The 14,975-nt window shown below is 44.8% G+C and overlaps 1 long non-coding RNA gene across 1 annotated transcript; it reads right to left on the reverse strand.

Moving 5' to 3' along the window:
- Window positions 1-659: 659 nt before the first annotated feature.
- Window positions 660-12,413, reverse strand: LOC307154088. The gene is made up of 5 exons (XR_013820271.1): window positions 12,176-12,413; window positions 11,675-11,720; window positions 4,742-4,800; window positions 3,232-3,265; window positions 660-786 (listed from the first exon to the last, which is right to left on the reverse strand). It is a non-coding gene; the product is annotated as an uncharacterized lncRNA (long non-coding RNA).
- Between the last annotated feature and the right edge of the window lie 2,562 nt (window positions 12,414-14,975).

Below are 14,975 nucleotides of genomic sequence, written 5' to 3' on the forward strand. Positions count from 1 at the left end.
TTTATACGTCTTTTCTGGACATTGTATAGATGTCAATTAAAGACGTGCTACAGACGTAATTGTTAGACATCTAAAGGCAGCAAGAATAAAAGTTGTATTAGACGTTTTTCTGTAGTAGAAATGTCAAAGACTGTTAAAGACCCATACTGACATGGAAATCCCATATGTGCATTTTGCAAGGATCCAACTTTAAAAAATATTTACTTACAAATATTTACAAAACAGTGGCAGTGAGTGAGCTAGTTCTCACTCAGAAAACCCCAGTTACTCATTGTTAATGGTTGTCGTGTCATGAAACTGCAGACACACAGACCATAGACCTAAATAAGATTTTAAAGAATATTGATAATATTGAATATTCAATTGAATAACTGTGTAGTGTATATAATTGCATTTGTATATCTTAACAATATAACTGTAATAAACTGCTTACCATTTTCCTGTAAACCAAACTAATCACTCCAAGAAATCAACTATTTAAATCTCAAAATATATTTTTATTACAATTTTGTTCTGCTGGACCAAAACTTAACAGCCGGAAGAGTAAAGTATAAATTAACACAATAAAACTTAAAAACCAGAACAGTTAAATTGTAAATTAACACATTTTCCCTTTAAATAATCTATAAAATGTTGTTAAAACAATAGGCTATAACATAACAATTAACAAAATATGGCTGCTATAAGGTTCACAAGCTTCATTTATAGCAGCAAGCAGTTTCAGATGATCGGCTACAGACTTTATTTGGGCCTCTGTTGCAGCTGGGTCCCATTTCATGACAGCAGCTACAATCAAAGCAAAAAAATCAACATGTAAAATAAATAAATACAAATGCCACTGTTGTGGTTTAGCTTATAGCAGAGATACATAGTTGAAAATTTGAGAACTCGAATCAATTAAATGAAATAAATCACAAATCAAGTAAAATTACATCAAGCCTGATATAAGGCATTCCACACACACACACACACACACACACACACACACACACACACACACACACACACACACACACACACACACACACACACACACACACACATATACACACATATAGGGGCCATTTACAACTTCATGCGATTTTGGTGATCGGATAGCTATACGATCTTGAAAAGACCAGGTGTAAATGCCCTCCGAAACACATTCGTGACGCATTTGAATCTGATTGCTCAAACCACTTCAGGAGGAGGTCTAGGCCGCATTCCAGAAGAAACTGGACAAGTGTAAATGAATCTGGTTGTTGAAACCACATATCATATGTAAATTTTACTCCTCCCAAAAACGCTCTAAAATAAAGGTGTGAGAGCGTGTTATAGGCTATATGTCATGTTATAGCCAGTTATGACGACGCTACTGCCGCATCGCCGCTGACCATCTAACGTTATTCATCAAGCCAACGTGCAAACTAGCGCAAATCAAAGTGAAAGTAAGCCCCTGATGCTTAACACACAGTTATCATCTTTAAAAGTAAAGAAACTAAATTATATTACCAGGGCTGTTACGCTCTCTCCTATTGCAGTCTTTGATTTAGAAATTTTAACGGATGATCAATAAAATGCAGCTCATATCTGTTGCTTTCGGTGACGTGAACGCCATTAAATTTGCATAGCGAGGGAATCGAAGATCGGATTTATATCCGTTTTGCAAAAGGTGTAAGGTGTAAATGGAATTGTTGTGATAAAACAGATAGCTATCCGATCTGAGAAAACGCATCAAGTGGCCAGGTTTAAACAGCCCCATACACAAACACACACACACACACACACACACACACACACACACACACACACACACACACATATTAGGGGTGTAAGTTAACGGTTCACAAAATTCATGGTTCGGTTAAATACGATACACTTGTGTCACGGTAAGGTACGTTTTCGATACAGGAAAAAGAAAGAAATGCCAGAGAAATTTCCTTGATTTAATATTTTTCACTTTTTTTTTTTTATTAAACCTAACATCATAAAGTATTTTTTTTTTTTTACTTTGAGGAATGATGAAGCTATAATTGACTCTTAGAAGCATGTAAAACAGCTCCTTGAAAAAAATGAAATGTAATATTGTAGTTATAAACAAAGGTTTATTTTAGTTCAGATTAACATTTGAGGGCAGTAATTTTATTTATGTCAAAATAAAACCAACGTAATGTAACTTGAAAGCATTATAGACTACTATTCCTGCCAAACTTCCATGGTTACAGTTAGTGTTACTACAGTAAATCCATGGTGAATGTGGACACTGGATTGTTCATTCATGGCACAATGTTTCCACGTCAGCGCTGTTTGATCCATTAATAACAGAGAAATATGAATGCTTCTCACTAGATCTCGCAGCGATGTTATTACTTCAGTGGGGATCTCTTAGCGCCGTGTAGTAACAGTGTCGCTTGATCAAGATCGGCTCGCACTGCACTGGTCCAAACTGATAAACGGCCCGTGAAGCACATAATAACAGCACCTGCTTTCTGGTCAGTTAGCCTACAGTACCTGCTTTTTTTGTGGAAACCAAATCTTTTGATTGTGAGAGAGCCATGTGTTAAAAGTCAGATGGCACTTAAGCTACTTTATGATTTGCCCTATGTCTGAACAAAAGAAATAAAAGTTAACTATCTATACCAGGGTTCACCAATCTCGGTCCTGGAGGGCCGCTGTCCTGCAGAGTTTAGCTCCAACCCCAATTAAACACACCTGAACCAGCTAATCAAGGTCTCATTAGGCATACTAGAAACTTTCAAACAGGTGTGTTGGAGCTGGTTGGAGCTAAACTCTGCAGGACAGTGGCCCTCCAGGACTGAGATTGGTGAACCCTGATCTATACCATATTGAATTGCATAGCATCATATTTTTGCAATGCGTTGAATCGAAATCGAATCGCACCGGATCGTAATAATAGTGAATCGTATTGCATTGCATCGGTAGCTGGCAGCTGCTTATATGTATCATTAATGTATTGTATCGTTGGCTATGCATCGAGATGTGTATCGTATCGGCCTCAGTTATGGAGATGCACATCCCTAATACCTACATAGGAAAAGTAACTACATTTACATACTGTGAATCATTTTTTTATTTATCGAGAATCGTTTTTGCATCGAAAATCGCAATTGTATCGAATTATGACATTTTCTTAATCTTACACCCCTAATATAAACACATACATATAGTACTTTGGAGACCAATTGTGTTGAAATAACATTGAGACAAAGGAGGTAGAGGACAAATACTCACTTCTCTTGGTAGCTGTTCTGATGAATGACGGATCCTGACCACAGAAAGATAAAAGAGAGAGGTAAAAGGGGGGAATTAATTAGCATGGGTCACATTTCATTCGTTTTGTCTGGTATCTAAAACTTATGTCTGATAGAAAAATGTGCATCACCAAAAGAAGGAACATGTAGATTAACACAGTGGATCTGTCCAAACGGTAATCGTTTTAATAACGTTGTCATCTGTACAAAGAAAAAACTCTTCCATTTTTAGTACATTGTTGTTGTGTAAAAGTTCCTTAAGTTTGTGTGTTCTTGACGTCTTTTCTTTTAACCCTGCAGGTAGTTACATTAACGCATCTATTAATAAAAGTTTTACCTATGGAACTTCGGTATGATGAAAATGTGTGTAATATAGCAAACTCAAACAAATGTTAAATGGAACTCTTCCACCATATCTAGCTTTAAAATTATTTACAGGAACTTGCCATCCTAGGTCACATTACCATAAATATAATATAAAATTACTATAAGATAAAATTACTTCAGTTAATTTACCATCGCATGCATGTCCCCCTTTGCTAACCCTTTTGTGGAAGGGCTCGTTGTGAAGGGATTTAGAAGTTTGCTTGGAACACCCCTTTAATTGTACATTTATTAAATCACATGTAAGGTTAATAAATAATACTAAGTAAAGGAGAGCAAACTGATTCCCCCTTCATTTTATCTACCTTATGCCGACCGAAAGGTATGATTTTCTTTCTTCAGATGAAAACACATATTTTAGAAAAAATAAACTATAGACTTTTAGAAATATTATCCATCTCTTGTGTTTGTATGTCAAATAATGCAAGTGAATAGACACCAAAATGCTGAAGGTCGAAAAAGTCCAAGAGCATTGTAAAGCTCATATGATAAGTGCAGAAAACATCTTGTGTGAACAACAAAGCAAGCTGTGAGTAGGCTGTATAAAGTTTCTGGCGTATGCACTTGCATTATATTGGCTTACAATAATGGATAATTTTTCAAAAAATCTTTGTGGAAAGAAAGTCAGATATACATCTGGAATGGCACGAGAGAAGAAAAAAAGAGATAGCCTAATTTTTTAATTTTGGAGTGCATTGTGCCTTTAAAATTGACTGCGGATTTAGATACTGGGTAACACTTTATTTCGATAGTCCACTTTAGACATTCTACTAACTATAAGTAACTTTGCAACTACATGTCAACTATCTGTCATTAGAGTATTAGTAGACTGTCTGCTTAATATTTGCTAACACTCTGTTTTGTTGGTCCCCTAACAGACATTCTACTGACTATAAGTTACTTGGCAACTACAAGTCAACTTATTCTCCTAACCCGAATCCTAACATCTAAACTTAACCTACCAGTCTATTGACTGTCTATTACAGCCTACTAATACTCTAATGAGAGTTAGTTGACATGTAGTTGAAAAGTTACTTATAGTTAGTAGAATGTCTAAAGTGGACTATCGAAATAAAGTGTAACCAGATACTGCAGTGGATACTTACTAGTGATGGACTTGTTTCTCTGTTGGTGCCTATTCTGCTCCGTAAGTCCAATGCTTGATCTAAAAATAAAAATTTTGTTAAAAGTGTGTTAATAGGATTATTGATTGGGTAACATAGGACCATTTTTTAATGTTCCATAAGTGTTATATAAATCTGGAGAACCCTTACTAAAAATTAACAATGTTTTGCGACACTAACCAAATGGTAATAAATTATTGTAATACGTAAAATAGGAAAGAGGCCGCACTATGCATAAACTTTTATTTGCAAAAACACGTTTTGGCGCGTGCCTTCATCAGTTTGCACACGCCGAAACGCATTTTTGCAAATAAAAGTTTATGCATAGTGCGGCCTCTTTCCTATTTTACGTATTACAATTATCCAGGCCAGCACTCTAAAAGTTTATTAATATATGCAGTGAAGCCTGCTCCTATACTCACTTAATAAATTATTGTAATCAATCCACCATAAAAACATGGTTTCTACACTATAATAAAAAACATGGTTAATTTAGCAAATGTCCTTAAAAGAACAGCTCATCCAAAAAAAAAAAAAAATCTCATTATGTAGCTTACTCACCCTCATGTTGAAATTGTATGAGTTCCCTTTCGTTGTCACTCCGAGTTACGTTGGATGACGACGAATGGGGTTTCGCTTAGAAATCCTATCATCTTCGAGTATTAAAACACGAGCCAATGGCAAAGAAATGCCATGGGTCTGCGGAATTTGCATAGCGTAACTCCGCCCCACCCTGGGGGTATATAAGGAAGTCGCTGGCAACATGCAGATATGTTTTCGCTTCGGAGCCAAGTTGATGTACTTCACTCCACAGCCAAATTCTGAGTTATCTCTTCATCTCTTCGAGACGAGCCTCTCTCCAGGTGTTGGTGTGACAGCGAGTTCCAGCGAGTGCACATTCCCTGCTGATCTGTGCAGTGATTTGCCAGAGTTTGTGTGTTCTCTCCCTGGTCGCTTCAACACTCTGCGGAGAAATCTCCTTTCACAAAAGAGCATTGCACGCGGCACGTCTTTTTAAAGATGCCTCGCCCGTGCACTTCTGGTTGCGGTCTATTTGTGTCTGACTCTGATGGGCACAATCGCTGTCTTGTGTGTCTGGGTGTCGAGCACGCTAAGGCAGCGTTTGTGGATGAGTCATGTTCCCACTGCGGGAACATGCCCATCGCACGGTTGAGATCGAGACTCAATGATCTTAATGTGAGAGTCCCCTCATCCGCACCCCGATCTACTGGTCCCGAGAGGGCTGGTACTTCGGCTGGCGGCCAGGGTGATCTGAGGGTTACAGTGTGGAATAAAGCGCCGACTATTCCACGCTCCACACTTCCCTCTGTTCCCGTGCAACCCGCGAGTGTCCGCGTGGAAACCGCTGTACAGTCCTCTGACTTGCCGCGAGTTTCATTCGGCGCTCCAGAGGAAGACTCGATGTCGATCGCTGCATCACAAGGTGGGCAGGAGTCCTCGGGAAGTGAGGATTCGGCTGTGCTGCCACCCTCGGGTGTCCCAGCATTGTCCGAGTCTGATCCCGAGATGATGGCCATGCTTTCCCGGGCAGCCGCGGCGATCGGTCTTGAGTGGTCCCCGCCACCTGGGCCGGTTCGTTCGCGGCTGGACGATTGGTTTTTGGGTGCGGCTCCTGATCCGCGTCGGCGGCCAACCCCAATGCCTTTTTTCCCGGATGTGCATGAGGAGGTCACGAGGTCCTGGAAGGCACCATTGTCTTCCCGTGATCGTTCGGCGACCGCCTCCGCCTTGCCTCCCCTTGATCAGGCGGCCGCCAAAGGGTACACTGGGGTTCCCCAGGTTGAACGCTCTGTTGCGATGCAGCTGTGTCCTCAGAGTGCTTCTTCCCGCGGGGACCCAAAGCACCCCTCCAAGGCCTGTAGGTTCTCTTCCACCCTGGTGGCGAAGGCCTACAGAGCTGCGGGGCTGGCGGCCTCCTCACTGCATGCCATGGCGACTCTGCAGGTCTACCAGGCCCAGATGTTGCGTGATATGCACGAGGGGAGGTCTGACCCAGCACTCTTCGATGAGTTGCGTGCCGCCACCGACCTTGCTCTCCGAGCGACGAAGGTGACCGCACGCTCGCTGGGTCAGGTGATGGCCACTTCGGTGGTCCAGGAGCGACACCTATGGCTAAACCTGGCTGATATGCGGGAGGCCGAGCGGACCCGGTTCCTCGACACCCCCATATCCCAGGCTGGCCTGTTCGGCGGTGCAGTCGAGGACTTTGCCCAGCAGTTCTCGACTGCCCAGAAGCAGACTGAGGCTCTAAAACACGTCCTGCCCCGGCGGCCCGCTGCTCCGGCAGCGCAGTCGTCGGCACAGGTGCCTCAGCCCGCTCGCCGCCGAGGGCGCCCTCCTGCGGTTCCCGCCCCTCCCGATCGGCCCCAGCAGTCCGCTGCTCCCGGGTCGCGTCGGAGAGGAAGCCGTAGGAAGGCGCCACAGCCCTCTCCCGCCCCGCGCCCCGCTAAACGCCAGGCTAAGCGGCGCTCCTGAGACGGGCTGCTCAGAGATGGCGATGAGTTCTGTTCAGGAGCCGGTAGCAGGGCCGCTCCTTCCCCCGGTGGAGGGCCGGGGGAGAATCCTTGGTTTTCCCATCCCCGCTGCTCGTCCCACGACGGGCAGCACCCTAAAATGGTTAAAGAAAGAACTCACTATCCCATCTCTGAGCACACGGAGTGTGCGGATGAGAGCACGCGCCGCCCACGGGCCACGCTCCTCTCATCCCCCTCTGTCGCCAGACCCCTGCCAGAGCACGCCCCCGTGGGACGCTGGTCCTCCCCTGGCCTTCTCTGGCAGGACGCGGTTAATGACCGTGCCCCCGCACCGGGCCGCTATGCCACCCACGCCTGGGCCGGTCATTCCGCCTCGCTGCACCCCCGACGGTACGTCTGTGGTTCGTATGACCCCGCTGGTGCACTTTCTGGAAGCCTGGCTAGAGCTTCCCAGACTGTCCCGCTGGGTCGCGAGAACCATCAGGCTCGGCTACGCGATTCAGTTCGCGCGATCTCCTCCCCGCTACAGCGGAGTCCGCTTCACTATGGTCGGTGGCAATGCCCCTGTCATGAGAGCGGAGGTCGCCACCCTACTGGCGAAGGGTGCGATCGAGATTGTCCCTCCAGCCGAAATGAGGTCCGGCTTCTACAGCCCTTACTTCATTGTTCCGAAGAAATCGGGTGGGTTACGACCGATCCTGGACCTGCGCGTCCTGAACCGCTCCCTTCACAGGCTGCCGTTCAAGATGCTCACGGCCAAACGCATTTTCGAGTGTGTGCGGCCACAGGATTGGTTTGCAGCGATCGACCTGAAGGACGCCTACTTTCATGTCTCCATTTTACCTCGACACAGACCGTTTCTACGGTTTGCTTTCGAGGGGCAGGCATACCAGTACGCGGTTCTCCCTTTCGGGCTAGCCCTGTCTCCTCGCGTCTTCACGAAGGTCGTCGAGGCAGCCCTTGTTCCCCTACGCGAACACGGGGTTCGCATCCTGAACTATCTCGACGACTGGCTCATCCTAGCTCACTCTCGAGACCAGGTTTGCGAACACAGGGATCTTGTGCTCCGGCACCTAGCTCGTCTGGGCCTTCGGGTCAACTGGGAGAAGAGCAAACTCTGCCCAGTGCAGAGGATCTCTTTTCTCGGTATGGAAATCGACTCGGTCGCCATGTGCGCGCAGCTTACGAGCGAGCGCGCAGTCACTGCTGACTTGTCTTCGCCAGTTCGAGGGCAAGAGTGCGGTCCCACTGAAACTTTTTCAGAGGCTCCTGGGGCATATGGCATCCGCAGCCGCAGTAACGCCGCTCGGATTGCTTCATATGAGACCGCTTCAGCTTTGGCTTCGCGATCGAGTCCCGAGGTGGGCATGGCAACACGGCAAGCTCCGGGTCCCAGTGACTCCGGCCTGCCGTCAGACCTTCACCCCGTGGTCGAACCTCAGCTTTCTACGGGCCGGAGTGCCCCTGGAACGAGTTTCCCGGCATGTTGTTGTCTCAACAGATGCCTCCACCACGGGCTGGGGCGCCATGTGCAATGGACATGCTGCCACGGGCTCCTGGACAGGACCCCAGCGCCTTTGGCATGTCAATTGCCTCGAGTTGCTGGCTGTATGTCTCGCCCTGCACCGCTTCCATGCGTTGCTCAGGGGTCAGCACGTACTAGTCCGATCAGACAATACCGCGACAGTAGCGTACATCAACCATCAAGGTGGTCTACGCTCCCGCCGTATGTCGCAGCTCGCTCGCCACCTCCTCATATGGAGTCAGAAGCATCTGAGGTCGCTTCGAGCCATTTATATCCCGGGACACCTGAACCAGGCGGCCGACGAGCTGTCTCGAGTTCGGCCTCTCGCTGGAGAATGGCGGCTCCATCCCCAGACGGTCCAGCTGATTTGGGATCAGTTCGGCGACGCACAGGTAGACCTGTTTGCCTCCCACGACTCGTCCCATTGCGACCTGTTTTATTCCCTGACCGAGGGCACGCTCGGCACGGATGCACTGGCGCACAGCTGGCCGCGGGGCCTACGCAAGTATGCGTTTCCCCCAGTGAGCCTTCTTGCGCGGACCCTGCGCAAGATCAGGGAGGACAAGGAGCAGGTTATATTGGTTGCCCCATACTGGCCCAGCCACACCTGGTTTTCAGAACTCATACTCCTTGCGACAGCACCTCCTTGGCCAATTCCTCTGAGGAAGGACCTCCTTTCTCAGGGACGGGGCACCCTTTGGCACCCTCGTCCCGGTCTTTGGAACCTTTGGATGGTGGCTACCATCACTTCCGCTAGAGCATCGTCCACGAGACATGTCTATGCGTTGAAGTGGAACCTCTTCGTCACCTGGTGTTCTTCTAAAAATCTTGAACCCACGAAATGCCCCATCAGGGTCGTGCTTTCCTTCCTGCAAGAAGGGTTGGAGCGAAGGCTGTCTCCCTCCACCCTGAAAGTGTATGTTGCCGCCATTGCCGCACATCACGACGCAGTTGATGGTAAGTCCTTGGGAAAGCACGACCTGATCGTCAGGTTCCTGAGGGGAGCCAGGAGACTAAATCCTCCTCGCCCTCCCCTCGTACCCTCTTGGGACCTCTCAGTGGTTTTAACTGCCCTGCAGAGTGCTCCCTTTGAGCCTCTGCAATCAGTGGAGCTTAAGTTCCTGTCAATGAAGACAGCGCTCCTGGTTGCATTGGCCTCCATCAAGAGGGTAGGGGACCTGCAGGCATTTTCGGTTGACGAAGCGTGCCTGGAATTCGGGCCGGCTAACTCTCACGTGATCCTGAGACCCCGGCTTGGATATGTGCCCAAGGTTCCTACCACACCCTTTCGAGACCAGGTAGTGAACCTGCAAGCGCTGCCCTTGGAGGAGACAGACCCAGCCTTGGCACTGCTCTGTCCAGTACGCGCCCTTCGTGCTTACGTAGACAGAACGCAGTGTTTCAGGACCTCAGACCAGCTCTTTGTCTGTCATGGTGGGAAGCTGAAGGGAAAGGCTCTCTCCAAACAAAGGTTGTCTCACTGGATAGTGGACGCCATTGCTTTGGCATACCAGCAGCAAGGTCGGCCGTGCCCCCTTGGTGTGACGGCCCACTCCACTCGGAGTGTGGCATCCTCTTGGGCTCTAGCGCATGGCGCCTCGCTAACAGACATTTGCAGAGCTGCAGGCTGGGCGACACCTAACACATTTGCGAGATTCTACAATCTCCGAGTAGAGCCAGTTTCTTCTCATGTACTCGCTTCAACTAGCCGGTACTAGATTCTGCTCAGGTGTCTTCGCTTGCTCGCCATTCCTCTCCACGGACGGGATACGTGCGATATTCCTCAGGTGAGCCTCATAAGCCCTGAGTCTCCTCCAGCACTGACGACGTCAACGCCAGAGTTATGCCACTGGCAGCTTTCGCGCTTGGCTAGGTGCCTCCATGTGCATGGTTCCCTTCGGGCGACCCCCACATGTGTATTTCCACTGTAAGCCTCTTGAGCATGTGTCTTTCCCTTGGCAAGCCACCTTGCCACCCCTGGGGTTGAAATATTCCACCTGCGGCTGGACACCCCAGTGTTACTCCGTATGCAGCCCTTCGGGGTCATATGTGTATTCCAAGTCCCCCCCTTCGGGTTGGGCATGATTGCATATTTCCACTGGATATGCTTCCCAGTGTACCTTGGTATTCCTGTGTTAAGTAGGACTCCTTCGTCCGTGCTAGTTTCACGACAGGGAGCTCAGACTTACGCAGGGCACTGGAAGACAGTCGAGAGGTGGCGTGATTATACGGGAACCCCATTCGTCGTCATCCGACGTAACTCGGAGTGACAACGAAAGGGAACGTCTCGGTTACGTATGTAACCCTCGTTCCCTGAGTAGGGAACGGAGACGTTACGTCTCCCTGCCACTTCCGCTGTACCGCTGGAACGCCTGAGTTCAGTCTCGGCTCCTCAGCGAAGACATATCTGCATGTTGCCAGCGACTTCCTTATATACCCCCAGGGTGGGGCGGAGTTACGCTATGCAAATTCCGCAGACCCATGGCATTTCTTTGCCATTGGCTCGTGTTTTAATACTCGAAGATGATAGGATTTCTAAGCGAAACCCCATTCGTCGTCATCCGACGTAACGTCTCCGTTCCCTACTCAGGGAACGAGGGTTACATACGTAACCGAGACGTTTCTTATGTAGAACCATAATTAAGATATCTTGGAAAATGCCTTATTTTTGTCATACAATGAATACAGTTGCTTTATTCCCAAAATTCTTGTGTTTCACAAAAGTAAGTTATACAGGTTTGAAAATACTTTCATTTTGAAAGACATTTATTTTTGTGTCAGCTAGGCCTGTAAACTCAAGAAGATAAAGCTTGTCTGGAGGGTTTGGACCAGTGCATTTGAGCAGAGTTTACATGTTCTGCCTCTATTTCACGAGTATTTTATGACAATACTCACCGCATCTGAACATCGTGTGGCTGGATAATATTTATTCCCAAAATGCCTGGATCATGAAGGAAACACACACATACACATCTATATTAGTTATTTGTTTTACTTACTAACGGAGACATTTGCAAAAGCTTGCAAAATTGACTCACCAGCTCCAAAACATATTATTACGACTCGTTAATTTAACTGATGATCGGTTAGCCAACCCGCGATCAACAATAGATTCAAAAGCCTAGTTTGCAGATTCTTAGAGTAAGATTGTGACAGTTCCTTTCTGTCTAAAGATACAATATTCTCAGTTCACTCGTTGTAAAGCTCCCATGCTGAGTTTTATTTTATTTTTTTATCATAAACTAAGTTAGACAAGTTACACATGCTAGCAGCACATAACATTAATTCATTGGAATACCATATGCACTAATAATATTGATCTAATCGCGTTTAGATTCTCAATTTAATACACTATATTTTGACGTAGCAGAATTTGTATAAAATAAAATGATTTACCTTCCGTAGATTGCAATATGTCCGTTGTTAAAATTCTTTGTCCATATTCCTTGTTTGTTCTTCATTTACATCCAGCAACTCGCTCAAAATAAACATTTAGCAGTCCGATGTAAAATAATCCATGTTTTAAACGATGTAAAACCCACAGAATAGGCTAATATTGAAGATCCCGCGCAGCAGCAAAGCAAACACCGACTCACTCAACTGACGTTTATTCAAACTTGACTCGTAAAGGCGCGCATAGTTGTCATTGGCTAGATTCCTGGATGACAGTCAGAATAAACAGAGAATAACCAATCATGCTCATAACAGCTAGGAGAGACAGCCAATAGTGTGGCAACATTGCAATTACAGGAAAATATGAATATATATATATATATATATATATATATATATATATATATATATATATATATATATATATATATATATATAATGTGCTATTTATTTGGTTGAAGGAGTTGTAGGCTGGCTGTTATATTTAATCAATTGGTTAAATTGTTTTTTTCATTGCAGTGCATGATTAAAAATTAAACATTAAAAATTAAAGATTAAAAATACCGTAAGAACTTACAGTAACTGACCATATACAATATTTATTTACCACTGTTCTGATAAAGCACAATTTAATAGAGCAAATAGTATATTAAACAGAGCAAACACTGCATATATTCATATACAATTCTGTATGTAGATCTATATGAAAATCTAATGAATTGGTATCATGGTGGTGACAGTTACATTCATGTGATCCATAATGACCCTTTTACACTTTCACAAATTCTTGACCTTTCCTTTAGAAACACTCTTATGCCTAATAATGTCAACATCCTTTTTCACCCTGTGTGGCACTGGTACACAACCTGTTGGTTTAGAGTTAATCCTCTGTCCAACGCAACACTTTGGTAACATTGGCATAATTATATACAAGTTACAACATAATACCCTGGGTTTCACACTTCACAGGCAAGACTTAAGCCTGTAGTCCCAGACTAAAATGCATGTTTGAGCTGTATTACCTGAAAGCAACTTGCACTGACATATCTTATGGCAGTGCCATTGTTTGGTCTCAAGATGCACACCAGTAATGTTTGTTTTTTCTAAGGCACATTTTTAAAAGCTATAATGAAATACCCAAATTGAACTAAGGACAAATCCTGGCTTTATCTAAACCCTATCTGTGAAACCGGGTCTGGGTTAGAAATTAAGGGTTAAGGTTAACACTAACCCTAACCTTAAGACATGTCTACAGACGTTTATTTAACAGCATGGTGTTAACTGCAGTGGTTAGGCCTTTAGCATTGATAAAGGACAAAAATCTTCTCACTGTGACAGTCTGTTTAGTAAAGATTGTTTGTATGGATTGTCCCTAAACTAGAGCTATTGATGCATTCAAGACATACCTGTATCATAAAGATCATATTTACAAATTGAACATACATGAACGCCGCCACAATGATGAAAATATGAGTAGGAAGCTTGGGATTTTATTTAAGCCCGATCTTGAAGAGTTATGAGTGTGTCAGTGAGAAACATGTAATACCACAATACATTGGTATTTAGCAGTTACATTGCCAGGCTTTTCTATTTACGATGAAGTAATGCCTGCACAAAATATGACAGTATTATAGTATAACAATATAACATGTAATGATAAATTTTACAGTGGCTTCATAAATTAATTTAAAACATAAAAAACAAAAACAAATAGTAAAACCTCATGAATACAAACTTCCCAGGAGGACTTAAAAGCACCATGTGTGCATCATGAACCCTGTTGGTGTCTGACCAGCAAGATCAATTTAACAGTTAATGATATAGTCCGTAAATTAACAGTCAGTTTATTAATTTACAGATATTGTTTGTCATTTTGTTCTGAACTAGTTCTGGCTGTCAGTCATTGACTGTTTCTGGATGTCAACGGACGCCCAGATTATAGTCAGTATGAACGTCTTTTCTGAACTAGTTCTGGCTGTCAGTGGACGTTTAGATTATGGCCGGATTGGACATCTTTATTCACGTCATTTATGGACTGTTTCTGGATGTCAACGGACGTCCAGATTATAGTCAGTATGAACGTCTTTTCTGAACTAGTTCTGGCTGTCAGTGGACGTTTAGATTATGGCCGGATTGGACATCTTTATTCACGTCATTTATGGACAATTTCTGGATGTCAACGGACGCCCAGATTATAGTCAGTATGAACGTCTTTTCTGAACTAGTTCTGGCTGTCTGTGGACGTTTAGATTATGGCCGGATTGGACATCTTTATTCACGTCATTTATGGACTGTTTCTTGATGTCAATGGACGTCCAGATTATAGTCAGTATGAACGTCTTTTCTGAACTAGTTCTGGCTGTCAGTGGACGTTTAGATTGGCCGGATTGGACATCTTTATTCACGTCATTTATGGACTGTTTCTGGATGTCAACAGACATCTAGATTATAGTCAGTATGAACGTCTTTTCTGAACTAGTTCTGGCTGTCAGTGGACGTTTAGATTATGGCCGGATTGGACATCTTTATTCACGTCATTTATGGACTGTTTCTTGATGTCAACGGACGTCCAGATTATAGTCAGTATGAACGTCTTTTCTGAACTAGTTCTGGCTGTCAGTGGACGTTTAGATTATGGCCGGATTGGACATCTTTATTCACGTCATTTATGGACTGTTTCTTGATGTCAACGGACGTCCAGATTATAGTCAGTATGAACGTCTTTTCTGAACTAGTTCTGGCTGTCAGTGGACGTTTAGATTATGGCCGGATTGGACATCTTTATTCACGTCATTTATGGACT

Source organism: Squalius cephalus, assembly GCF_949319135.1.
Source record: "Squalius cephalus genome assembly, contig: scaffold_45, whole genome shotgun sequence".
Lineage (NCBI taxonomy): Eukaryota > Metazoa > Chordata > Actinopteri > Cypriniformes > Leuciscidae > Squalius > Squalius cephalus.